This window comes from Varroa destructor, unplaced genomic scaffold (genome assembly GCF_002443255.2).
Source record: "Varroa destructor unplaced genomic scaffold, Vdes_3.0 BEIS01000005.1, whole genome shotgun sequence".
Classification (NCBI taxonomy): Eukaryota; Metazoa; Arthropoda; class Arachnida; order Mesostigmata; family Varroidae; genus Varroa; species Varroa destructor.
In genome coordinates, this window is record NW_019211458.1 from 26,460,932 (window position 1) to 26,485,566 (window position 24,635).

Genomic DNA, 24,635 nt, shown 5'->3' on the forward strand with positions numbered 1-24,635 from the left:
TATATAGAATGTATATTTGGTCGATAAAACAATTAGCCTGAGAAGTGGTATAACAAGTTTAATATTTTCATGAGATCCCAAAGAATGCATTTGAATCGTAAGACTTACTTCGCTCCTGCATACTGCATGCTACATTTGGTGTCCCAAACTGATAGTAAAAGGTCAATCGGCCTTCGGGGATGTCGATCTGGAGTGCGTTAGCATGACTTCAGCGCATTTCCCGATACTGGAGTTCCGTTAGTCGTCTTGTTAATGCCGGATTTCTGTCTAGATACTGTTTTGTACAACTATACGGTAGGCAATATGGTTGTCGTTTTCTTTTTGTACTGTCCTTTCAGTCAACTCATTCTTTGACTATTTCCGGCGCGTATTTTTTTTTCGATATTCTTTTCTGCTTTTCCACCTAGATATATACGTAAAGGCACAATAGAAATTTGCCAGAAAAAACGAAGTACTATCTGGGTCAATTTAGGTCATTGCTCCGCAAATAATTTCTTAGTGTTTTAGGTTACTTGATTTCGAGGCTTCTTTAAACTGTGTTAAGTCTATTTTTCCATAGCGCTTCAAGAACCGCACATACACTCGTACGACGAGCAGTGTTACTTCAAAGTTCGCCATAGACGGAATTCATTAAAAATTCCTGACGTCTATGAATGAGTAGTTTATATGGTAATCGCTGATTTAGCAAATTGCCCGGCCACAGAATGACTGCCAAAGCCTCCAAGTATCATTCGTATTTTATTATTGAGAGAATTTTGCCCACATATCGCATTGCTATAATACCTAGTGTAAATTTAATAAATCTCACGTAATTACATGGTGCGGCCATAGGATTTGTTAAACATTTTCTTGTAACGACGGTCAGGGGCATAGATTATAAGACCTACATGTTTTCGATGCTATTTTACAATTTAGTTTACTCCTCTTTAAGCAATTTTCGTTGCTTATCTTATAGCAATAGGTATTAAGGTTTATTATACGGACATCTTATAGGTGGTGGTTTTTGAGAGACATATTTTAGATACGTTAATAAAGTAAAATGCCTACATATCTGCGGTAAAATTGAGTGTTTTACTTTACAATATTTTCCGCCATTCGTCAATGGATATAAAAACTCATGACCGTCATCAAATTACCGTCTATCTCCTTCGTATTTCTTTACCAGAGAAAGTTCTCTGAAAGGTAAAATACGTTCATTTTTTCTGCATACGGTTCTCCGATAATCAGTGCTCCATATAAAATTACTGCATGCGAACAATCAGCATAATCAGAGAACAAAAGTAACCGCTATCTAATAACTGACACGTACGGCTTAATGTCTGCTTGAATTTAGATACGACGGATTGCAGCACATTCCAACACAAGGTCTCGTCTTTACTTCTCACAGGAGACCTCCAATAAATCTGGAGCTAGCTAGCGATAGCAAGTTTGTCACTGTTTTAGTTTTGTGTGTTCGGCAGGCTCATTCCCCAACACATTACACGTTCGTTGTTTCTTCGGATTACGTCTTCGAGGCTCAGCTTCACCAGTCTAAGCTCCTTGTTCTTCTATGGCTATAGGAAAAAAAGAAACGATGTTGGCGAAGGTTGTCGCAAGGAGGAAAGGTCGTAGAAGATCTTTTGGAAGTGCCAAGCTTTATAGTAGCCCCGCAAACCCTGGAAACCCTTGTTGGCCTGAGCGGCAAACAGAAGCCGCCAGTTTATGGAAACCAGACTTTGCTCATGGAAGTAAACGGTAGCTCTAATAACGACGGCAGCAGCGTTGATCTTAGCCAGCCGCTAATGCCCAAAGTAAATATGACCAAACGCAGCTGGAGGCTGCGGACACAGCAATGACTCGAGGGGCGAGCCAGGGACTCGCGAATTGGGCGGAAGGCGGTAAACGGCGGTAACGGTGCCATCGGCAGGGAAGCGGCAGACCGTCAGAGAATGGCCGGTAATCGGATAGGAAGATGGGGCGATCCAACTGTTGGAGACCGTTAGGCAACAGAGCACTAGCGGAGACTGGAAAATGGGGAAACGAGATGCGTACGGGTAAGCAAACAATACTTTGCATATATCACGCCATCACAGTGGGTTCGACTAGCTCCTCCGTTTCAGATCACTCGAACACGAAGTGAATATGCACGAGCGGGGGGCAGTGGAGGAAATGGGCAGGTAGTAGAAATTCGAGAGAGAGAGAAAGAGAGAAATATGAGCGGGAAATGCCGTGAGCTGGGGAAAAGTGAAAAGAGGATAAGAAAGAAGTCAGACATAGGGCTTGTAAGAGAATGGGCCTCTCATTCATACAAGCAGACAGCCAGCCAGCCAGGCAGCCTGCCAGCTTCGTTTCATGCTGCTGCCCGTGAGGTTGCCGTTCCCAACCCGTTTCACCAGTGAGTTAGGCGCCCGCTCGTTGGAAGCTCGCCCCACCGCTGGTTATAGTGGTGATTGAAGGGGCAAGACTGTGGACTACCGACATGCGCAGGAAGCTCCCGTGTTTTTCACCCCTTGCGCCTGACAAAGCTCTAACGACCCCGGCTTCCGAGTGCCGGCGTTTTCTCTTATTAGTGACACGAAGTCTCCCTTCACCGACACCGTTTGCCGTCATGACGCTAATAGTCTCGTCGACTAAGTCCGCAGTTGGCTTTGGGGCCAACGACGAATACCGTGGTCCGTCTGTATGTCAATGCTTTCAGCAGCGTAGCGAGCTAGTTGGGGCTTGTTGGTGGAAAGGCCTTTTGAAGCGACACCTACAAGGCCAACATGCATCGTAACAAATTATGCGTATGTCTAATAATTTCCCACCTTGGGTAGGATGAAGTGAACTATCCCAACACATTATCTTAACTAAAATGCAAAACTTTGTTTTTATCGATTATGTTTTTTTCGCTTAGAACGTGCTCGCTGTTACCAAATGAAATCGACGTAAATGGTTCTTACAATCGGGTTGATATCATAATTTTAACACTCAAACTCAGTGCTTAGAAAGCAGGAAACAAGTTTAAATCATCGGCGTTTTATTAACAAAAACAAATTTAATTGAGCGCGATCGATGCAGTAACATTCAGGTAAGTGTATTATTTGTGTAACTTATTTCTTCAGGCGTTCTCCAGTTAGTTAAATATTGAATTAACATTAAACAACGGAAGTTTTCTGGCATGGACTTAAAAGCTTTGCGAGACGAATGGCTTTAGAGTTCAGTGATTTTAGCAAGTTTTTTTTTATGTGTTGGCCTATATCGCCTGGAAGAGATTAAAGGTACTACTTTGCTTCAGACTGTAGATAATCTGTGATTAGGCTCGATGGTGACAGTCTTTTATAAGTTCCTCTTCTATGGCTTTTTCCACCTGGACGAAAAGCCGCCAATCCAGATCCACAGGAGAGCTCAAAAGGATAGCTATGCTGCCATAACCACCGGCCCCCGGTACTTAACCTTTTCAAGAGGCGACCGAACGACAGTGGATCGACTATGTGAGTAGTGAAGCAGTGAGTAGAACCCAATGATTCGCAGTAGCCTACTGAAGCATGACCACATTCTTCAATGAAAATTCAAGAGTGATGAAAATGTCCTTTTTTCAGAGCAGGTTTTACATGCATAGAAATCGAATATCTGGATAAAAACTCTGTCTATACTGTGTCGCGGGGTGGGTATAACCATCTCATTATAGACACAGTACCTATATCCGATGCACTCATTTTTGCCCACGCAATTCTGTGAACGATTTGAACAATGTTGCTTGGAGCGATTGCTACGTCAACATTCTATGCCTATGTTCCTTAATATACGTTTATAACAAATGTGATATATGCACGGGGTAACGTATCTTAGAAGACTGGCTTGTCGTATTTTAAATCGAAGCTCTTCTAGACGTTCTAGATCTTTACTGAATATCGGCTATTTTTTACGGCGCTATATATGATATATATAGCACGATGCGTACCTATTACCGTGTTTTGCACAAAGTGTTATTTAATATCGTAAGATAACAATCTCTGGTGATATAAACTTCCGTGATACTTGCATACGTACATACGTTGTATGGGGAAAATCAAATAGGACAGAAACATCCTAAGCAGGTACAGCACATCACGCACGTGGCATGAACTTTAACTGACTGTTTAACTTGAAAACAAGCATTGCGTTTTCAATACATATTATACAAAATGGGTAAGAGGTCGGTGGAGAGCTAAATATATCAGTTAAACTAATCGAATCACTGGGATTTTTTTTTATTTGACGAAGGCCTGGAAGGTCAGGACGAAGGAAGTGACCTTTGGCGCACAACCAAATATCGATTTGGACATATATCCCCTGGATTTTCGCTATGTTATCAAAGTGCTATTGCCAAAGTGCCTCATTTGGGCAGTCAACGCCACTTGCCAAAAGTCCGTTTCGTTGGCGATGTTATCACGGCCAATTATTGACTCAACCCGGTTGTAAAAAGTTTACCACGCTGCAATAGCAAGAGCAAAACATATCCAGCCGGGAAAACAGCTGTTGGAAAAGTCGCGTTACTGACCATTATATACAGAGCACCGTATGGTGTTGTGATCTATACATATTGTGTCGTTGTATTGCTGGGGCCAGGTGGTACAAACGGCACTCTTTTTTTGAGAATGACAAAGAAATAGATGGTGCTAGTGAGTAGTGTTGATCCTGCATATATATTTGTAGATGCCGTTTGATTAGTTGTTATCGCGGGGATTAACGTGCGCCGTATTTATGCATTGCTTTCCAGTAGCCTTTGGCCGCTGCTTGCCCAGTTCAATAGAATGAGTACATACATACTAAGCGATGGTAATAGAGTACGTGGAGTGACCGCCACCGTTGTCCTGCTATGCCCTATCCTAAGTGGAGTTTATATATAAAGTATCGACCGTTCTTGTGGAGCTTTCTCAAGTTACATAGATCAGGTAGTAGGGGTCGCCTCGGGGAAGACCGGAAACGGAGACTTGGCAGTAGTAAATGTGTTAAAACTGCTGTAATGCCTTCAATCTGACTTTATCTAAAATGCCGCCATTAAAATATGTGGAACTTTCGCGAAAATTTGCTTTACTCGACAATCCTATAAATATAAAAATTTTTAAAATGCGTCTTGCTGTTTATAGCCAAATGCGTTTTCGTTCGTTGGAAATTTCAACGTGAAAAATACTGTTCGTAGTAGTATGCGTGTTACGGAAAAAGTTGATGAAGTTCTTGCGAAAGTTAAGCGTAATGGATACAACTGCGATATCGCCACGGAACTAACTATTAACTATCTAGCAGCTTTGAATAAGGTGGCTGCAAAAAAAAGCGCGATGTTTTAGGGTAATGCGTGAATTTACGTGAAAGAACCGATTCAGTGATATTTCCATCCCCAAAAACGCGGATATAAACCCATTTCTACAGCAGTTTATCAGGGGTGGTAATAAATAAGAAAAAATAAACTCTACAATTTATGGCAAGGCCCAGGTGGACACCAAAAAGGAGATGCCGTGTGTGGTATTGGAAAGGAATTACGTGTTGCTGTTGTCTGACAAAATGATATTCAGCCTTTTATTATCAACAACTAACGAGACTACAACAAGCTACTGGAAAAAAATCGACCGGATTTAGTGAACAGAGAGGGTCGTCGCCCACCATGACAATGTCAAACCACATCCATTTTTAATAATCCACCAAAAATTGGAAAAATGGATGGGAGATTTTCATGCGTACGCCTTATGGCACCGATTCTGCACGATCAGACTTTCATCAGTTCTGATTTTTACAGAACTTTGACAGTGATGCTGGACTAGTTTCAATGATGGACGCAAAAATTGTCATAATTTTTCGCTTAAAAACCTTGCAGTAATGGGATTATGGTGTTATCAGACAAAAGACGGAAGTTCATCTATCAAATATACATACGTATATAAAAAAAAAAAGCCGTCAAAGCGAGTTTGATGGTATCTACTTTAATACTTCGTCAATAGTCTTATGGCTTATATTGATGCATTAAAAAAGACATGAAAATTTCGTGTCTTTTAGATATTTTGTTAACTTAATTCTTCTAAACTAAAGATACCATGTGTTACCTTTTCATATTTACATAATTACATCTTCGAAATGCCGCCTTTTCAGGCAAACGCTTTAAACAGATACACCTGATCTTCATAAACCAGCATAAGTGGTGAGATTCTATAATTCGTTCAAGATGACAGTTTTATTTAAATCCACAAAAGGAAAAATAAATTACAGCTGATACTCGTACCACACATAAACAAATTTTCAGCAAAAAGAATCACAAGCAAAAATCATTGTGTTTTGACGAAATAGCTAGTAGTAACATTTTGCTCATAGTTTGTGTGGCATACAGATATTATTAACAAGCTAAAATGTTGGGATTTATTAGACCAGGCAACTAATTGACTTTTTTTTTTAATTTTATTTTTTTATTTTATTTATTTTATTTTATTTATTTATTTTACTTTATTACAGTAGTTAGCTCTGTTTGTACTGTCTTTTACACGTTTTCAGCGACCGTAACAGTAATACTGTAAAAACTTAGTATTTTCTAAACTTACAAATGTGACGAAGGTCATTACAATTGCTGTTTTCGAAGCAAAAAAGATACTAGAAAATTCTTTAACATTTTAGCATTTGAAAGAATGACGGCCAGAAACATAGTTCGGTTTTAGTACGTTTCAAAATCAATCAAGTGTTTTTACGCAGGTTCAACTTAGCTTTTTTTGACTGAGACAACTGAATAGTCTGCAACTCCTTTTGTGCCTCAGAGAATATATTGGCACCTTTCCTCAACCCTATTGCTAAGCATCCCCTACTCCGGCTAAATGTTTGGCTGACTTGTACAAGAAATAAACTTATAATAATATAAGTTTATTTCGATTGAAAACTAAATATATGTGTTACAGAAAGCTTCTTCCGCAATGACAGTTTTTCTCTGGTCTTTCGACGTCTTCACCTGTCCTTCCGCATCCGGCCCCTTTCTGCTGCCTTACCTCTTACGACCCCTAGTTGGCCGTCGTCCACACATCCCAAATGACGAGGGTTTGCGGCATCTGGTCTGAGCAAATTGACACGAACTTAGCCTGTCAGCACCAAACACTTTTTCATTAGATGCCATTCGAGACTGGTTGGGTAATAGTAGCACACTTTGTCGATTATGGCGACAGGTGTCTGCGTGGCCCGACCTACCGGGCTGCTCTAAAGGACAACAACCCCAATATGGGTCAAAACTGACACACAGGTTCTTTCGCGTGCAATCAAAGCCGTACACTGCTTGCAGTTGCACCCTAGCACACGGTCATAGAGAACATACATACAAACCGCCCCCACAATCTTACTGACTACACGTTATCTCAGACATCTGTGCGCGGGTAAACCTCTCACGATAACAAGAATAGAGAGAAGCAAACAGCAAGAAACGAGTCCGGAGAGTGGGCGTATGGGCACTAACGCCAACGATGCCAGTGGAACGATGACATGAACAGTGTGTGTATATGCGTGTCTATAGCTTATGTGTGTATCACTAGCTAACGACAGGGGCAAGGCCAGTCAGTAGAGGTTTCCGAAGCTACAGTTATGGACTGCCATTCTTTCACTTGCTAAACGACTACCGACTAACCCACCACCGACGGCCATCGAGCCAAACAACCACCATTCACTACATGTAGCTTTCGGTATGTATAGAGTACGAAAGGCGGTGACGGGTCAGTGAGGCAAGGTGTTAACTGCAAATCTGCTTCATCGCCGCCCTTAGAGGAGGTCCAACGGCTCACAGGACCAGACAAGATTTAACGCGACATAAGGTTGTGTGAAGTATTTTATAGCTTTCATCAATTGACGCACTCACGTGCTTCTGTCCCGCCCAAAAAGGTAACGTCTACCTGGTTCCCTGGAAGAGGGTAAGAAGCGAAGGAGTTCCAGGAAACAGTACGTACGGTAAGAAGGGAAAGTAGACATGAACACCAAAATGTGCGCGGAAAACACGCTGCCAATAAAGGATGTCCGATTCAATTCGATTAGTTGTATTCCACAAATGTATTCTTCCGTTGTTTCTCAGAATGGTCACCGAACCGTACCTATCTTTCAGCAGAAAAGACCTAATTCTTACGATAAAATCGCTGTTATTGCCCTTGTTAAATGCATTTCTTCTTCAGCAAAAATAACTATTTATGAGGTTTCATTAGATTGATAGGTGCAGACGAGTGTCAGGTTAAAGGAAGGTGTTGAGTTTCGTTACAATAATTTTTAGGCGTCAACCTAAAAACTGGTCTTCTTTTGGTTTAACGTCTTATAAAATCGTAGGAAATACGTGACGAAAATGGAGAGAAGAGCGATTTTGCTTTCCACTTCATTGATAAGAAAATGCTTAATTGTTTTCTCCTTAATATAAAGCGACGAAAGAGTTAGGGTAGTTGAATAAATGCTTTGTAAAAGAAGTTGACGAAGTCCGCTCTTCAAAGTTAAGGATTGAAGAACCATGTGTACGGGGCGCTAAAGTCGTAAGTTAGCGTCGGCCGTCTTACTGCATAACAATAGAGGGATTAAGTCAAGATAAGGAGTTATTCAGCATTGTTCACAAAAGACAATGCACGGGCCTTAGGAACGTCCTTCCTCCTCTTTAGAGTTCAGGCGGAACGCAAGGTGCCCGGTAATAACAGAAGGACTAAAGAGTCTTCCTACCGCACTGACGCTAGCTACCCTACAACGGTTTAATTGCCCAACAACAATCACCGGCCATATTGCTTCAAGTCCTTATAAGCGCGTAATAGTGTATCACCATGCGCGCACCGTGCATAATGTAAGATGTCTTACGATGTAACTAATAAGACGACGTCGCTACTGCGTACCGTATAAGGTTTAAATCCTTACTAGAAATTAAATTAAGTACGACGGTAGGAGGTAATGATTTATGTAGCCAGTTGTTTCATGTGGGAAGATATGTGAGAATGCGAATTACTAAAAATGCATTTAGGCTTAAACTGCAAAATAGAAAAATGTACTCTTACTAAATACTAGTACTCGCAGAAAGCGTTGTTGAGTGCTGAGCCGATATGAGCTTCAGAACTTGATTCGGTGAACGAGAACTCTAATAGATTATTGTAGTAGTACCTTAACATCTGGTTAAAGATAAAAAAAAAAAAGTTATCTTTAACTTTTTTTTTGTTAGCTTAGTTCATCGTTAAACCAAATCTTTCGAGGCAATAGGCCCAGCAAATTTATAATCGAACGCACTCCACATAAGAAAAAGCAATTGAAAAAGGAAAAAGTTCTGAATTTTTTGGAATCGTAAACAGATCAATGTTTATGTCACTCTTAAGTGGCAAAAGTGAATTACTTCTATTGTAAGATAAGAGGGCCGGCAAGAAAATTAGGCGAAAAGGTCAATGCCCCGTAGATACTGTATCGTTCAATATCTAAGCTTAATAAATCTGTTAAAGTCGATGCATCTGTACTATCTCGACAAACACGATGACGCAATTTTGTCTTCGTTTAGCCCTCTCTATCTCACCTGTGTATTTCTTAGCTCAAACTCCGTATCGTAGTAGCAATTAGCTTTTGCTGTCGCTTTGTCCCTAGTACTCTCACACATTTCATTACGCTTGGAGGCAGCCTCTATTAAGTAAAGGCTTATTGGGGTACGTATAGCGGGAAAACCTATCACGTCTTAGTAGATGTCGTAACAATCACTACTGGAGTCTTAAGAAGAGAAGACGAACAACGGATATCAAACCGGCGGTTTGTTGAGTTCCTATCTTATTCAATCTGTGTCGTGTTTCGGCTGTTTGCTGTATCGTTGTGCTGCTCTGTATGGTCACCACACAAGAAACTGGGAGAGGGTAGCCAACAGGACCCGAAAGAGGCTCCAGGAGCACCGAAGGCCAGGTCATCACGCATAGGTTTTAAGGGCGAATACCAAAATAGCAGAGGTTGGGCAAGCTGGCAAGCGGGCAGATGGTCGTGCAACCGACGGAGGCGGCAAGTTGAGCCCGTCCAGAGGTAGACAGTGGCCTGCCCTGCCCAGCTCAAGCAAAGCTGGACAGTATTGCGTCAGTACGGGCACCGTAGTAACAGTAGTAGTTCGCTGTAGGCCAACCACTGGGATCGCAGGTCGCATACGGTAGTGCGGTCGGTGCTGGACATCGTGATGGGGCTTGGAACGCTCTCTTTATAGCGCGTAGTCCCCCGCTCTGGGTTCACCCCCTCCATAAAAGCAGAGGGCAGCAGCCGCCAAATAAGAAGCAAAGCGAATAGTCAACCCTGTTACCGAGGAGGCCGGGGCTTCGTTCCAACCTACCCGCACTCCTATCGGAAGCGATAGTAGTAGCTTACATTACCTCGCCTGCTGCCTGGTAAAAGTACCGATGGCTGGACGATTTTAATTTCATTCGAACGACATTCTATAGAGAAGCCATCGTGTTGACTCATTGCGTAAATGTCATTTCAGGTTAACTAGCATCCTTCGCTCCTTTGTACAAGTGTCGCACAAGTTGGAATAAAATAATGTAATTTGTAAGTGAATCCCTCTTGACCTTAACAACGGTTTTTGTTGTTAGAATGAAGAAGGTTTTTTAGCGTTTAGATTTCAGGTATACAGAAAAATCTATACATGATGTGGAATAAAGAAATACTCAAGTCTCATGTCTGCCAGTGAACTTTGCTTTGGTTCAAATAACCATAGTATTGGAATTTTTTCTTACACCCTGACTACGAATATTTTATGTTATGTATTTTTCACAACTTAGATACGTTGAGCAGGGCACAATCGACCTTCATCGTAGTTTAGCCGAATGTAGCAGTTAGATATATTGTGATTTTAACTTATTTCAATTTATGCTAGAGGAACTTATGGTCTCATCGAAGAAAAACAAAACAATTAAGTTTATTGTGACGACTGCCGTGTTTGCCAGTAGCTTTGCGGCTTATGACGAATCTAAGACAGTCCTTTTTTTTTTTTTTTTTTTTTTTCTATTTGCGTTTACGAACACCTCAGATCGTTTCTAAAGATGCCTCCGCCAAAATGCTAATAAGAAACAAATATTTAGCACTTAGCAACCAAATCAGGACCTATCAGAATGACGGCGTACACCGCCGGCTTAGCAAGTAGCAACCTACAAAGAAACACCTAAAACAGTTTGTAACATCTATTTTATTATTGTGGACCAAGATGTCGTGCTGCAGTGTTCTCAGATATTGTGCTTAACGCATTTGAACAGGTAATATAGAAGAGGAGCCAGTTATGTCAAATAGAACTTTCTCGTGCAGCCATTACAAAGCGATAGAAAAGGGTTGTGCCTCTCTGGAGAGCAAGTAAAGACGGCAAGTAATCCTCTCCTGCCGACTTGATATTCGTTTCAATTCAACTCTCAGCAATTCCAAAAGCGTTCATCTTTCTAGATACCATTGATCATACCTCCTAGTGATCGATACGTAGAGGCCTACGTTTATAGCCATGCTTACCTAAAGGGAGGGCCTAGATTTTCTTATTGTAAACGACTCGTTGATCGACTGATCGCGACGTGCTTTGACATTTACCTACCGTGATGGACGACTATCGAGTTGTATTCGAAGGCCAAATAGACTATGCAAACCGATCGGTGAAACTTCTTTGAAACACTCGGAAATCGGTCGCTGCTATTCCCTGCAGCTTTTCACTCGCTGCTTTTTTGTAGCTGGTAAATCTGTACGCATTATCAAGACACTGTATTATGAAGGGGCCCTTATATCAAAGTGGAATTATTTTTTAAAATGTTTAATTAGGCTTTGCTTGAGCTGTTTAGCAGAAACTTGGCCCTTATGTTAAAGGTCGAGCTAATAGTAGGTCTTTTTAATTCGAGGGTCACAGGATCTGATCTCAGGAAAGTGGTCTAAATTTGTTTTTTTTTTTTCTTAGTTTTTAGAATCTGAATTGAATGAAAGTATTTATGTTATCGTTAGCATTACAATAGGCGACTCGATGCGTGACCTTTCGAGTCTTACGTCCGAATCTAATTGCATCACATAGCTGAGCTATACCACGAGCCAGTCCGGGATTCGCAGCTTTTTTTCTGAACAGACCTAATATCATTAAACGATCACGGGGATAACCAGTCAAAGCAGCGCTGTGGAACCATAGTAAGCGACTGTTAGCGTTTGTATATAACTTACTGTCGGTCCTATAGAAATCGGTTCAGGTTTTTGCTCGCATCTCACTAGCTGCCACTAGTGGATTAACATATTTATAGCGTACGTGTATTTTCCGCAAAGAAATCCCTGTGACAAACATTTTGTGTAGTGGCGTAGATTCGAATTGGTTTATGATATCAACCCTTCACTCGCAACTGTTAAAACTTGTTGCCAGGATGATGGTATAATGTTTGTCCGCTTACCCCGATAAACACGCGTGACAGTTTTGACTCAAATCCGGGCACAGACATATTTCGAATCTCACTTAAAAACGCGCTGGATGTGATGATCCCTATTTTTACTTAGTCTCTCCAATTGTATGAAGCCCCTCTCCTAGCAGGTCATCGGAGCAACGCAATACAAAAAGAGCGGGCCATTCTGTAAATCGAGAATATCTAATAGTTTTTATATTACCGTTAGCATTTGCAGATGTTTCGATAAGGTTGCAGCCAATAGTAAAAAAAAAAAAAAAAAAAACCGCTTTTCGCGATCACGTATTTTTGCACTTCGCAATAAATGTACTATACATCACGTTTTAGACTGTTAATTAGGTACCGTTGCCGATATTAGTGGGCCCACTGCTACGGCTCTTAGCCTAAAGACTTCCAGTTGTCTCTCTGCTGTCACTTTAGAAACAAATATATTGTCCTTCAAAATCTTAGACATATCAATTGGGGAAATATAAATCGATGTGAAAAAAAGATTGACCTCATTCTCGGAACTGCGTCGTTTTTTTTATCGACAAACCTTCGGAACACAAGGACACGATACGCGTACTTTGAGTTGGGGTGCGAAGTGCAATGATTAGTGTGTTTGGAGAAGGATATTGCTAGAATAAAATTGAGTGTTACTACAAGTTACCGGCCGTGACCGGCTCTAACTCCTATGAAATGGGCATCAAAATTTTCGGTGGGTCTGTTTCACGTTATGCGTCATCGAAAGATCGTATGGTGTCACAGCATTGAATGTGGCTAGTCAGCAATCTTGCGCACCAACCACCAGCTGCCCCACATTATACTGTTATTATAACTACGTACAAGTGTATACATACGCAGAATTATCCACATGCACCATGAACTGTATAAAGTAAAATGAGCGAACACGATTTCTAAGCATGAGAACGCCAGATTAATCGATGGGATGGATATTTTACTAATGTGGACTGGCAAAAAGGGAAAACTTGCGGCGTCTGTTTTTGCTAAGGTAATGAAACGATTTTACTCTCAGAAACAGCTAGATCAGATCTGATGGGTAACTATATGCCACATGTTAGGCAGCAACATTAGTTCAAAGACTACCTGGTTAAATAGTTTTCTTGAGACTCAGCTTCTACGAGCGACACGAAAGCTTGTTTTAAGCCTCAATTGTATCTGATTTCTAACAGTTCTGAATTGAAATTCTGTCTGAGGTTGTCACGGAGGTATGTTGTGTGGGGTATAGCATCGATCCCCCAATGAGTTCAGACCTCTCGTATGTACACGCTCACATCAACAATTTCAAGGAGCAAAAAGGAGTCGTAAATCTGCTAAATTGTACAAACACTTTGTTCATTAAAAGCGGGTAATTGAATACACTCCGATATTCGGTAACTGGGTTGAGAAACCTACAAAGATAAATCAGTCGAATCAGATCAGGCTAACGGACGAAAACGCTTGGAATCTGATTAAACCTAATGTGACAGCAGAATAAGTCGAAATCGGGCAGTAAAATGGGCTTGGACCGTCATATTACGTCCATCGTTTCTGAAAAAGGAGGCAATGATTTTCAAGCGATATGCACATGAGGAAGCGTTCTAATAATATAAGCCTTGTACTAAAATTGCCCTTAAAGCCGAACTAATTGAACTTTGACATAGAATTTTGCATACTTAATCATTTATGCTTACATATTTTGTGCATATTAATTATCCGCTTCCGATTTTTTGCTCCATCACTTAAGTGTAACGTATAGTGCTCTGCTATATATCGGCTAGCTTTAAGATCACTGTTTAGAGGGTGCTCACGGCAGTACATCTCCATTTGACTGCTTTGTCGTTAATCAATGATAGAGTCAGCTTTTTTCAAATCATTGTTGTAGCTGACTTTTCAGTCGTCCATTTTGCCTGAACGTGAAATATGAATCGAGTGAAACAAATTTGCCTTTATCAGTTAGGTTACCTTAGGTTAACTCCTTTAAGTATCAACTTTGCTAATTTACCTTTACATTTAGCGCTTATGACGTGCCTTAGCGCAAACTAGGAGACATCTCAGACTACAGAGGGCTTCGTACCCCAAACTACATTGACTGACGCTTAACCATTATTTCCAAGCAGTTACAATCCCGTAGTCATGTGCGCATTTGCTGGCGTTTCCTACAAAGCCCGCTGGTCGATTCACCTACTGGCAAACTAGAACTGGAAAAAGCAGTTCCAAAACAGCAAAGTGGAGTTTCTAGGAAAGGTCGCATGATCCTGCAACTTGTGAAGAATTGGTCAGTGTGCGTGCGACATGCAGAGGGACTTTGAAATGGTGGAAGAGCTAGCGTCTGGCTACTGAATGGACGTGCTGACTGGCTGGTGTGTGCAAATAGAGTACCACAAGGCGAAGCAATGATGAGGACAACAATAGCGACCGTGACCAATGAAGAAGCCCCGTCGCACCTTTTTCACCCTATTCCTCCTCCCGCTCCTCGCCCACCTTCCAGTGCGGCCCGCCTGAGAAGAACATAAGCACCAAACGATGAACGAAGCAAGGACCATCGAACAACAGCCAGCACCACCTGCTCAACGTTCCCATTTCGCAAAATAGACCCAAACGAGGGGAAAATTCAGCAGCGGGAAAGCTGTGTGGGGTCCGAGCACTACGTATGGGTTAGAACAAAGTTCACGGTTTGCCCACTACTCCGAATTGAGCTGGGACCTAATGCAAAAGATGGCCGAAGACGCACAGTCCGACAGCAATGCGAATCAGCGACTCAGGGTCTTTTTCTCAGACCAGAATCGCCGACTTTAGTATACCACTGCTACCAGCATTGCTAGCATTACCACTGAAAGCCGGCCAGCAAGCGAGCGAGCTAGCAGCAGTCGTGGCGGCGGCGGCGGCACATATTAAAATCCTAAAAAATATATATATCACTCCGCTCCTTCCTATAGCTCGGTTCGCACTTCGATTTCCTGCTAGTCCAAAGCTCATTTCTGAGCCTCAATTTATCTCTCTCTATTTAGCTTTGGTTCTCTCTCAGAGGCTTTAGCTATCGAAACCATGGGAGGACGTGGCTTGCGCAAACGCCCCACTGACTCTCTCGCTTTCTCTGTGGCCGGGCTATCTTCTGGCGCGCCCCGTTCTTGCCGTTCTCCCGTGCGTAGAACTGGTACGGCTTTGCTCCTTCAAGCAGGCTCCTTTTCACTGAGCCCCTCAATTCTTTGCTCTGTTCCCAGTTCGGAGTCCCATGCCATGCCTTCATGGTTTGTCACTTCTCCGACTTTCTCCACTGGCCCTTGCCGTTGTCTGCTCCGAGTGTGAGTTCCCAGTCAGTCAAATTCAACTCATGACAACAGCGGCAGCAGTCACTTCCGTTTTCTTTCTTTTGGCTCAAACAGCTGCCAGCCTGAGTGATGACTGAGATGGCAGCAGGTATGCGTTGGTCGTCGGGCTTCCTTTTCCCCTTTCAACTGTCTTTTCCGGGTTACTCAGCTCAGGCAGTAGATTTCGCATTCGCTGCGGGAAACAGGTACTAGGTGGGTAAACCGTCTAATATTAGACGCACGCCATGAAGACGAGCGCAAGCAGAAATGAAAGCGGGGAATCGTCTCGGAGCAGCGGGCACATGACGAAACATATACGCGAATACATGTATTCTTGCCTTGCTCCTCTCCCTCTCCCTATCTATCTATCATTTGCCCTAGGATGTCGACACATTTCTCGGTTGGACGTTATTAGCCTAAATTCCCCACGGCTAAATCAGGCTAAAATATTTTTTAAGATGAGGAAGAAAAGGCAAATCACTAGACACTAACGCTGTGCACACACAAGTACGAGAATGGCCAGCTGGCTCAGCAGTACTTCCGTCGTTGTGACGATTACCTCACGTAGGTATCTCTAAATCGGACACAGAACCAAACACAAGGTTACCTTTTCAAAGGTGATTTATCTATTACTTATAGAAATTAATTGGTATTATTCGTCGTTGGACACGTACCAGTAGGCGGTGAGGCAGTTGTTACTTCGACGAGTGAAGTAGCGATAGTACGTTTTGCTGAAGTGGTAAATCATAATCCCCCATTCTAGGCCGAAATTTTTGGAACTATCAACTATAGAATTTGTGTGCCAGAAGCGGACCGTCAGATTGAAATCAGTTATGTCGCCCTACAGTCATTCAAGATGTATTACGAAACATTTATGAACTGGATTTTCCGATTATTCATTCAGTAATAAAATGAATTTAACGTAGGTCCATTCCGATCTATATTTTAGAGTCGCTGAAAAAAACTTCTCCATGGAAGGCACCAATTTACTGGACGGATAATATGGCATGCTATCAATTATACAGTCGGTTCCGAATCCAACTTTTCTCACATAGTCATTTAACTTAAAAGTACCTTATAGATGTAAACGACTTTCCATTTAAACGAAAATCTAATTTTTATTTCAACCAGATCTGAATTCGTGTATATATATCGCGTACGAGTAAAAATATATATATTTTTTTTACTCGTACGTGAGCTGTTGTAAAAGATAGAAAAAAAAATATACATGCAATATATAGAAGACACATGGTATTAGTAGTACGTTCTATGCGCAAGATCACATTAAGCTAGAACGCAGTGTTCCATCTAACGATCCATATACCACCATCTGTGTGGTATATAAAGAATACGAACTGTGATATTGTCGGCGTCAATCGTTTATGTCGTCGGGCGCCTCGGAAGTACCATCGAGAAAGGCTAGCTACAAAGACATCGAATACTGAATAGATCTTCTAGCAGCGTTTAATTTATAGTTTATATGTTCTGTAGGAATTTTTTTGCTATTTTTTTTTTTATGTGAAATTGTATTTTTCCGACGCAGAAAAGTATGAAATGAACGCAGTAAAGGATGTTCGTTACATTTAATATAGCAGCATAATGCAAATACACTTTATGCATCTTTACCTTTTTTTTTTCTATCACAACCATCTTATCGCTATTTGGATCGAGGGCGAAGAAAACGTGAATCGCGAAAAAGCCATTGATGGAAAGCTTCTTATACCCAATTTTTCTTAGTTTTCTTACGCTGACGTTGTCTTCCTTGCAACATAGTTAGCCAATACCCGCGAACAATTGTTTCTTATTTACAAATTGAATGGAGCAAAGCGGTAACCATTAAGGAAGTCCTCATCCCTGCTAGCACAGTTTGTATGATAGTTTTCGAAAAAGTTCACACCTTAGATTCAATTCCGTGCAGTTGAACAGATTTAAACATGGAATAAAATATAGCTAAATGGCGCCCATTCTAATATGCGTTTACAAGAACAACTCCTTACTTATATCACATAATTCAGCTTACTTTTATACATATACTAGCACTGTATATTTGTCTACGTTGCCGCTAGACTCAAACTCTGCCAAAAACAGGATCGTTATTTCCTCAGCTCGTGTAGACGGCCTTACATATACGGAATTAGAAAACCTTTCTGTGACAGATTGGAGGTCTGTCAGAGCACTCTGGCATGATTCCGCTTTCCAACAACTCGGTGGAACTCTGCGGGAATCTCGTTCACTAGCGAAAATGGCGATAGTGTCGATTGCCTATCCATATATGTATTTGGGCGTACGCTTTCAGCCACCAGTCACCACCTATAGAAATGTCCACGGTCCAATTCCTTTATTCATGTTGCCTATAGGATGAAAAAATAGGTCAGCTCCACCATATCTTTATGCCAACCAACATCGCTCCCAGTGCCCACCCAGCATCTGCGGTCAAGTCGGCTAAACGTATAGCGCTCGGTGCCAACTGGTGGGAGCACCTATCGCTTAACGCATACTATGCATCAACAAAGTGCAGCGAGTATAGTTCTGGCATCGCAGCACCTGTCTATTTGGGCACAAATTTGTTTTCTGCACGTCGAATTAACGGCGATAATTCAGGCTTGTCCATAACGCTCTGCCATACCGAGTTTTGGGTAAGGGGTTATAGGAACTTTCGACCCGCAGGCAGAAACTGTTTAGATTGGAAGAGTTTGACTTGTGCTTGCTCCAAAGTTCGCACTAAAGTAGAGTGAAGAGTGGAGGCATTGGGGAATAGCAAGCTCTATGGAGACGAGGGCTCGGATCGTTGGGGGCCAACTCACTCGTTTAGAGCCACAGCAAGCAATCATCTCGTCATGGCTGCGTCATAATTACAGGATGCGTTGACACGTTGTGATGCGAAGACGATAGGAGAAGGAAGCGCAGAACTAGCATCCGTATAGTCGGCTAGGCTCTTCAACCTTTGGCCTTTGAAAGGAGAGGTTCGGGGTTTCAGGCTTTCGGCGGAGGGCTGACGTTTCTGACGCTGTAATTACCGTGGCTCCTGCCAGGCCCGTAAAGTCCACTCGCTACTAACCAGTTCGATCGATGTCACCGTAGGTAAAGCGCATTATTTACGAGATGCAACTACAACTAAGTTGAACCGGCCATTAGGAAGGCAATTGTCGAATCCAAGTAGTTATTGAGTCAGAGAGGGATTAACGATACAAAATCGAGGGCTAACAAAAAAAAATGTTTTTACCACTTCCTCAAAAAGTCCATGTCAGACAATTGGGTGGATGAAACGCAGGAAATAAACCTGCTTCAAAGTACGTGCCGTGTAAGGGTATCCACACCGAGTCACTGCTCTTCTAGATGGTATGGATCTTGCTTTGGGTAGAGGGCAAATTCGGGTGAAACGGAAATGCAAAGGGTAAAGGAGCCAAGAGCTGAAAGGAGGGGAAATGTCTGCAGGGAGACAGCCCGCTAAGGGCGAAGTGGAACAAGAACTTGACGGGCTGTCCAAAGCCTCCGACCTGCTGCTGACTGACTGACTGACTGACTAGGGGATCGGCAGAAAGAACTAGGAAAGTAGGGTGTGTGTCCGCACACCGGTTGAGCTGTGTAGTCTGCTTTTTAATTAGAGAATTTCAAATCAATCACCGACCAACTTCCTTACTGACAAAGTAGAAGTCAATCCCGAAGAGCAGCGGCTCAGTAGATTGGGTTAGACGTACCGAATGTAAACAAGGGCTTGACGGACAGCTTAACGAAAGCAGCAATCTGAACGTGTCGGCCCTCCTGTATGTGGTGATACATGACGGCTACTGAGCATGAATGTAAAGGTCACAGATTATTCGATGAAAGGAACATCGAACTTCGTAGCTCGAACGTCGATGCTATCGTACGATACGTTTATATACGCTATTTAGCATTTCAGTAAAGTAAAGCGATTCAAACGATAGCGATACAGCTCTTTAGCTACATAGACACCCCAAAAAAAGCTTTTTTTGCATTGTTTAATGGATTTACGACACTCAATGTTTATTCAGCCATGATCTTAGTACCTACATACATTTATATCCATATATTTATAAAGCCAACAAAAAACAATGGGTTCTATGACAACATATGGAAACCAGGGCGGGCGAAGCTGGGAAGAAGTTAGATGCGGGCACCAAATTCAGTTGGGGCTTCTATACGCTCTGCTGCTGCAGGTTGGGCTCTGCATTCCAGAAATTCCTAGTGCTGGTTTCGCCTGCAACAACAAATTGCTGAATCCTTGCCTCCTGACTAAACCAAAGGGCAGCTAGCTAGAGAAAACCTGAGGTTTGTGCATGGCCGAGAAGAAAAAGGCCCTTCTAAGCCAAAAGCTTTGTAACCATTAGTTCTCTATTAGATGATAAGCTGGGGGAGTATCGCGGATGTTAGCTGTGTGCCGTTCACCTCTATGCACAGGAAGGTTCAAGCACGCCCGGGGCCGGGCCGGGTCGGGTCGATCCGGCCATCTAGTAGAAGCAACATGAACGAGTTGCTTAAAACGGTACATTAGATGGCATACGCATAACACAACGTATCATACTGCCTTGTGTTTTCTTAGTTTGCGAGACAGCTGAGAGGTGTGGCAAAATATGGAGAAATGCTCTCGCTGCTGAGGAGATGAGTATGAGCACTTTCGTACGTGGAACAGCAGAAAGTTACCTTACGCAGATATCTTGCAAACCTTGTAGCCGTATCGGCGAGGAAGATAAGGTAGCTTTTCATAGTAGAACAAGAAAAGCAGCACCGGACATAACAGAATTGCAGTGCTAACTTGAATATTATCTAAATACTGGGAATAAGTATCGTTGAAGGTAAGGCACAGAAAATGCTTTGGTTTCGGCATGCTCCACTGGCTGAATGTGCATATGTATACGTTTTATTAATTACACACGTTTACTATCGCTTGACAGGGCACAAAAAGAAACAGCTGAGAAAAAGCGCAGAGTCCTCTATCGTGATACGGACCTTAGCCCCCTGCCGCCCTTCTACTTGGTAATCAGTAATACTGTGTTTTCTCAGTCTGCTAGTCGTGTGATCTTTAATTTAACTTAAGTAAGGGTGCGCAACGTCACGACAACCGTTGTTCTGTCCAATGACTGTGGAGAACAATTCGTCTAAGTAAAAACAAAAGTATAATTGCCCATGCTTTTTGGTCAGGAAAATACTTCCCAGATGTTAATCTATCATTGTTCGCTTCATTATAGCGCTGCTAGACGCAGCGTAACTAGTATTTGGCTCGTATTTTAATTTTAGCAAATTCAAATTGATTGCTGTTAACTAGCTAATTGAACGATGGTGCCTCGCGTCAAGACGTAAATGACCCCGGTAAGCTTTGCACTTCATTCCAAATTACTACTGTATTAAAACCATTTTTATACATTTTACTTTTCTTTTAAACACAAAAGGTAGGTCATGGAAAAAAACATGCCGCCGTGATACCCTGTTAATTTCTTTAGCACTTTCGGCTTACTTGCGCGTAATCCTAACCCGTATATTTGTGTCTCGCAGTAGTCTGCCACGAACAATGGATAAGAACCACTGGTAAAGAAGAAAGCTGTTCCCTTCTAGATGACCATAATTACCCCCCATGCTCGTGGAATCCTGCGCAGTGCAATGGTCATGAAAGCGTTGTGGTACCGCCAGCGATATCCGTTACCTCCACACATGAAAATAATAAATGAAAAAAAATATATTCATACATAAATCTGATTTGTAATGTAGTGGTTCTAATAGTCCCCTTGACTTAAACGTATAACTCATCGGCTACTCAGCTTTGCCTCGGTATCAGGCCTCATAAGATTCTAAGGCCGGCACCTTTTTAGCTGCCATCGGTGGAACAGAGGACGGCTCAAGGGTAGCTTAACTGCAGTAGCTCTAACGAGGTGTTTTGCTAGGCTGACACCATTGTGCAGGGCGGGTAAGTAACTTCGCTGAGCTGTGAAAAAGCTTTTAAGGTTGTGCACAAAGCAGGAAGCTAAACCAAGTTGAAGATGGTTAAGTTGTTGTCTGTTTTCATTTATTTGTTAACAATAACTATTTTGCTCAATGAAGTAATCACATTGTATACTCCTGCCCTAGGCATTGCTCTCGTACTACCTGATGTTACCACGGTCACGAGGTAGACTGATCTATTGGATGAGCAAAAATTCGCTTGTTCTACATGTCTGTGCCCTCCACTGACGAATGCAGTTTTTCTGAACATTGCATAATTTCAACATTATTTTTATAGGACATGGCTTAATAGACATTCTCAAATATATACTCAAATACTCAAAATAACGAAGAGGCATGCTGCCTCTTCGTTATTTTGAGTATACGGTAGTATTGACTATTTAGGTTTTTTTTTCTATATTTATCGCGTTCACCAGATTCTATTTTATGGCCAGAGCATCCATGCAAATATGAGTTTTCTCGTTAATATTTCCTCGTGTCACCTTGCTCAACAACACTTCCGCAAGCACTCCCCTCCTTTAGCCTCTTCCCAGCTCCTGGCTTCGCGCCTACCCCTCTAGTTTAGCGAAATAACGAACGCAATGCAATATGTGCTGGTTCGGTTACCTACTGAAATGATACACACCTTTCGCCTGTGCATTGGCGAGAACGTTTCACCCGCCATCGAACGCCCACCTTCCCCTCGAGATCTGTTCCGTTTCTTATACCGGAAGCCTCTGGTAAACAGTTCGTTTTCGAGTGGCAAAACGCAAACGACTTCTCTATTGGCGCGCGTCGACAACGTCTCGTACCAAAGCAGCTGTGTATGTCTGTGTATGTTCCATCCCACGTACGAAGAAACACACAACGCAGCAGAGACAGATAGAAATTTATATTTACATATTCGAATAGGCTTGCTCTACGTATGCCTTACTTATAAAATTCAGGATACAGAAAATGCGTTTGCGTACGAAATTCGAAAAACGGTTTGGAGGTAGCCACCGCAAATATCATAGAGCATATTATTCACCAGTGTTTGTAATTCGTTTCGCATTAATTTGTTTCTAAATCGCTATAATTCACAATACCATCGCATAATGCGGGCTTAGGTGGCTATTCTTGATCTCCCCGTAGAGCCGCGTTGACTATTTTTAACCTCTAGGTAATAGCAATAAGGCCACCTTTGTAGGGAAACATGGGCTCACAGCAGGCAAACATATGCAGCAGTAAGAAATGTTTGCCTTTTTCTCTCCTAGGAGACCCCTTCGCCCCGTCTAGTCCTTCTGGGTGGTTTTCATTCGCATCCGGGTCATGTGACATCATAAAATTGTTGTAATGACCCCATTGACTAGAACAGGTGGTAACTATCGGAGCCTCGTTCGTTTGCGAGACTACAGGGAAGCAACGAATGTCGTACATCATTCGCACTGCAGGCTTCTGCTAGTTTTCGCCTTCTCCCACGACACCATCGAGGCCAAGGCTACCGGCCGATATTTATACCAGAAGCCATCGTCGTTGTTGCGCTGCATCTGTTGTTATTATTCTGTTCGTCTCCATAGCTGTACAGCTCTGCAGCTTTCTATCGCTGGACATCGTTGGTGGCGCATTGGACTGAAGTATCACGTCGGTGTGCGTCGATTGCCATAGCAACCACTGTTGTCACTTCTATCAATACCACAACGATGAGATTTCGTATTTTACCCTGAGATCGTACCGGCGTCGAGTTAAATGCAGGAAAAGAAAAACTGTTACGTTCCGCCGTTGTTTTTGTTGCATGAATAGCGTAAAATTTCCGCGAAACCATTTATGTGAGAGGCGTAAGTGGGAGGGGTTAGAACTGTTTTTTTCCACGTACGTTTTTTCGAACCTTCATTTCTCTATCGTCGGGAACGGTTAAAGCGCTATTTCTGTGACGTTTGCTCCCTTCCCGCTGTCGCCGGCTGGGGTATGACAATGCTATAATGCGTTGTTCTCGGTTAGCCTGTATCGTCCCCCAATGCCACTCTCGTTCGCCTACTAAATTTACTACACTCTCTGTCCCTCTCTTCCTTGGTATTCTAGCTGGCAATTTCACACGTCGTTGTCATTGCCAAAAATACAGAGACAGGCTGACCCAGAAGCGCGACCAGTCTGTGCCAGATAAGTGCGCTCGTGCTTGCGTGAACATATACGAAAGAAACCTGTGCTAGAACTGTAGCGGAAGTTAATAATCGTACTGGTACTCACGAAACTGCTGCTGATGCTCTTGGCACTAGTTGCCAGCTAATGTTTTCCGCCTCGCCGACGTCAAAGGATCTCACCTTTCGGCGGTAAAAGTACTTCGTATGCAGTGCCAGCTACCCGCGTGGCAGACCCCTACTTAAACCTGACGGGTTGCATCAATCGTACTAGCGTTAGCGGAGCACCGAAGGCGGCTAGGAAGATTGGTAGGGGGAACGGACGTCTGCTGTGAATTTCGAACAGGAATCACGCCGTAAAGCAGGGCGCGGAAATCGAATAAGCAGCCGATAGCAGAACTAGGAGGAAGTAGCTTATTTAGGAATTTGAAAGAATTCTAACGGTAGGATTAGAATTGCGAATGGATGGCAAGAGACCTGTATTCACTGTCAGGAGAATATAGCCTTCATACAAGGAATATCTTTGTTGACTCTGCAAGACCTACTCTGCATGAAAGATTAAAAGAGCTCTTATTAAATAGTATCACAATATATCAATAGAAACGTGCAGTCTGTATGTTTATAATTATAGTGTATATATATGTGTAACTGTAGTGTTTCTAGTCTAGTCATCCAGAGATATTATGACAGACATTAAAGGATCATAACAACTCCGATACGCGAAACACTTGCAGTAAAATACCGTATGATGTGATAGGTGATATAACGCGTAAGCGACTCTGTACAGCCCGTTTTCCCTTGTAATTACAAATATGAAATTAGAGACTTTAGATCAAAGCCGGTATGCGTCAAAACACACTGAAATGGAATACGTTAGCATTAAGCTTAGCTACGACAATCTAACTCACGAAAAAATGCTTTTTGTGTCGGCAGACGTATGCTTAGTAACT

General features: G+C 42.4%; 3 long non-coding RNA genes across 4 annotated transcripts in view; 1 reads left to right on the forward strand and 2 right to left on the reverse strand.

The window, feature by feature from the left end:
- Window positions 1-2,831, reverse strand: part of LOC111251878 (uncharacterized) — a 6,691-nt gene extending 3,860 nt beyond the window's left edge. Inside the window, exons 1-2 of the long non-coding RNA XR_002673994.2 lie at window positions 1,310-2,831; window positions 109-403 (exon numbers count right to left, since the gene is read on the reverse strand). This is a non-coding gene — a long non-coding RNA (uncharacterized LOC111251878). The remainder of the gene's footprint in view (window positions 1-108; window positions 404-1,309) is intronic.
- Window positions 1,921-8,003, forward strand: LOC111251880 (uncharacterized). 2 transcript variants are annotated; one of them, XR_002673996.2, is made up of 5 exons: window positions 1,921-2,033; window positions 2,876-3,049; window positions 3,341-3,467; window positions 6,085-6,133; window positions 6,876-8,003. It is a non-coding gene; the product is annotated as an uncharacterized LOC111251880 (long non-coding RNA). The 2 variants fall into 2 exon arrangements; XR_015328722.1 differs by having other exon boundaries at window positions 3,341-3,452.
- Window positions 8,004-20,432: 12,429 nt separating this feature from the next.
- LOC111251879 (uncharacterized) lies at window positions 20,433-24,217 on the reverse strand. The gene is made up of 3 exons (XR_002673995.2): window positions 22,657-24,217; window positions 22,215-22,398; window positions 20,433-21,293 (listed from the first exon to the last, which is right to left on the reverse strand). It is a non-coding gene; the product is annotated as an uncharacterized LOC111251879 (long non-coding RNA).
- Between the last annotated feature and the right edge of the window lie 418 nt (window positions 24,218-24,635).